The sequence below is a fragment of the Equus quagga genome, chromosome 1 (assembly GCF_021613505.1).
Source record: "Equus quagga isolate Etosha38 chromosome 1, UCLA_HA_Equagga_1.0, whole genome shotgun sequence".
In the NCBI taxonomy this organism is placed as follows: domain Eukaryota; kingdom Metazoa; phylum Chordata; class Mammalia; order Perissodactyla; family Equidae; genus Equus; species Equus quagga.
This window is the reverse complement of record NC_060267.1, coordinates 100,519,958-100,523,107: the sequence shown is the minus strand read 5'-3', so window position 1 is coordinate 100,523,107 and position 3,150 is coordinate 100,519,958.

The following is a 3,150-nucleotide window of genomic DNA, read 5'->3' as shown; positions in this document are numbered from 1 at the left end:
CCTCCAGGATCAGCCTGGCCACCATCACATCCTTGGAACCCTGGAGGCCCTGACTCCTTCTGAGGTGGGGCCAAAGCTCAGAGCATCACACTGCAGAGCCTAGCAGCCATCCCTTCCTTGGGCTCCTCCCAGATTTCCTTGCAGCCCCTGCATTCGTGCTGCCAGAGTCCACATTCAAGCCCTGTAGTTGCTGGATCAGCCTGCACCTGCTGCCACCTCCCTGCACTCAGAGCAGAGGTGCCCACTTTCCTGCCCAGCCCAGCCCAGCATCCCTTCCCTAGGCTCCCAGTTTTTCTTCCCTTCTCGGCACTGTCTCCTTCCTCCCACTAGTGTGCCTGCTGCAGAGACTCTGTGCCCAACCTTCAGGTCACACTAGTCCAAGGGGAAAATACCCATGTCCCCAGAAATGTTGAAGACCAGGACTGGGGGAAGTCAAAGCGGGGAGTCATCACTGCAGGCTTCCTGGTGGAGGCTGGCCCTGAACTAGTTCTAGAAGAGAGATAGGATTTAGATGGGCAGAGAGAGGAAGGAAGGGCATTTAACGTGAGGTAACAACAAGCACAAAAGTGTGGTGCCAGAAAAAGCCCCATTTATCTAGTACCCGGATCCCCTCTTTCCTGAGCACATAGTAGGTGCTGGGCCTCATGGAGTCACAGGAAGGAGCAAGACAAGCTGCCTGGCCTCACCTACCTTAAAATCTCATGAGAAAAAAAGATACATTGTCACATAGTGCAGTGTAGGTGAAATCAGTGCTAACCCGAGGTAAGATAGAGTATCATGAGTCCAGCCAGGAGGCATCTGCCTGAGCCAAGGAGGATGGACGCGCTACAGGGAGGAACGCAGGGGCGAGGGAGGGGCCTGGAGGGAGCAGGGGCAGGTCACAGGGGGCCTCAATGGCAGACCAGGATCTGGGACTTGGTCCCGCAGACAATGGGGAGCCGTGGGAGGATTCTGAGCTGCCTCGTTGAGGGTAGGCTGGAGGGAGTGAAAAAGAGGCAGCTGCAGGACTGTAGGAGCAAGGGGTCACTATGGGACTGGAGCCAGAGCCATGGAACACAGACGGGGGACCATGGAGAAGGGAGGCTCAAGGGGGTGCCCAGAGGGAGCCCAGGAGCAGCAGGCACGCCAGGGCGGGGGCCACAGGGCAGGCTCGGGACAACACCTCACCTCACGTCTGGCCTCAGACTCTCAGCAGCTTGGATGGGTGCCAGAGGCACTGGGGAGCCACTACAGGCTCGTAAGCAGGCAGTGCAGGCCCAAAGCCCAGTTTCCCAATGGTTCCTCTGGACGTGGAATAAAAGGGACCTAGGCCAGTGGCCATGACAGAGGGACTACCCCACCCCTGATCCTGTCTGTTTGAGAAGGTCCCCGGGCACTGAGGAGGCTGGTCTGGGCAGAGGGGGCTGCCCCCAGCTTGCTCCTCTCAGCTTAGCCTGAGCCCTCCGGGTCCTACTCCCTCAGCTCTGCCTCTAATGACTGCATGACCCAGGCGAGCCCCACGTGTGCCCCCCGCCTGGTAGGAGGGGCTGACTGTTCCATATGTTGATTGTGGTTGTGGTCACGGGAATCTACACACGTGTTAAAATTCGTAGAACTGGGAGCTGCTCTCAGAAAAGTCAGCCTTACTATGTGCTAATAAAAAAATTACAGGGACTGGCAGAGACGTTCCCGAGGTGCCCTCAGCTCTGGCTGCCTGATTGGCAGTCAGCAGGCAGAGGGTGCTTGTGGACTACAGCTGCACGAAGCTGTATTTTCAGGAGCTTCCTAATGAAAATCTTCTCTTACCACGGCCCAATAAGCCAACATTCATCATCGCATTCATATGCTCATAATCCCACTGGAGGCAAGTTTATGATGTGGACTAGGATTCACAGGTGCCCAGAGAGGCTAGGTGAGCTACCCAGCAACACACAGTAAATTAGCATCCAAGCTTGGAGTGAGGCCTGTTTTCTGAGCCCATGTCTCATGCTCTTTCTACCACAGCCAGCTGTCTCTGGCTGGGAAACTCCAGGCTTGATAAGGGTTTGGGGTCTGGATTAGTTATGGTACAGGCCAAACTTGATTAAAGGATCCCAAAATACTTTGGGTCAAACAGCATGGAACTTATTTCTCTCCTGTAACTGTCCAGAGGTGAGTGGTCCTGGTTGGCAGAGCAGCTCCACTCCATATGGTCACCCACAGACCCAGGTTCCTTCCACTTTGCTGCTCTGCCATTCCCTAGAGTGATGCCATCCTTTGTACGGTGGAAGCCAATTCACCAGCATTGCATCTGCCTTCCAGCTCACAGGAAGGAGGAGAGAGGAAGGGAAGGGTCAGGCACTCTGCTCACATCTCGCCTACTCTCATCCCATTGGCTATACCTAGCTGCAAGGGAGGCTGGGAAATGTAGTCTGTAGCTGGGCAACCATGTGTCCAGCTAATGCTAATATTGTTAAAATAAAAAAGGCTTCCAGTTTCCAGTCCAGCATGTAAGGAGCTTGAAAGTCATCACTTTGTCTTAACAGCAAGTAAAAAGCTGAACAAATTGAAAAACCAATGACTCTTCTTGGATCCATCAGAGAAGTGAGGTCAAAGGGCAAACAGCTGCCCTCAAAATTGGAGAGACAGACAGGGGAATACAGAGAATCATGAAAAGATATATGTACTCCCACGTTCACTGCAGCATCATTTACAATAGCCAAGACATGGCTGCAACCCAAGTGTCCATCAATGGATGAGTGGATAAAGATAATGTGGTGTTTATATATATATATGCACACACAATATATATACACAAAGGAATATTATTCATGCATTAAAAGAAGGAAATCTTGCCATTTGTGACAAGGATGGACCTTGAGGGCATTATGCTAGGTGAAATAATTCAGAAAGAGAAAGACAAATACCGTACGATCTCACTTATACGTGGAATCTAAAAAAAAACAACCAAGCCCATAGATGCAGAGAACACAGTGGTGGGGCGGGAGAGAAAATGGGTGAAGGGGTCAAAAGGTACAAACTTTCAGTTATAAAATAAGTAAGTCCTGGGGATGTGATGTATGGCATGGCAACTGTAGTTAATAATACTATATTGTATTGTGTATTTGAAAGTAGTTAAGAGAGTAGATCTGAAAAGTTCTCATAGGAAGAAAAATTCTGTAACTGTGTATG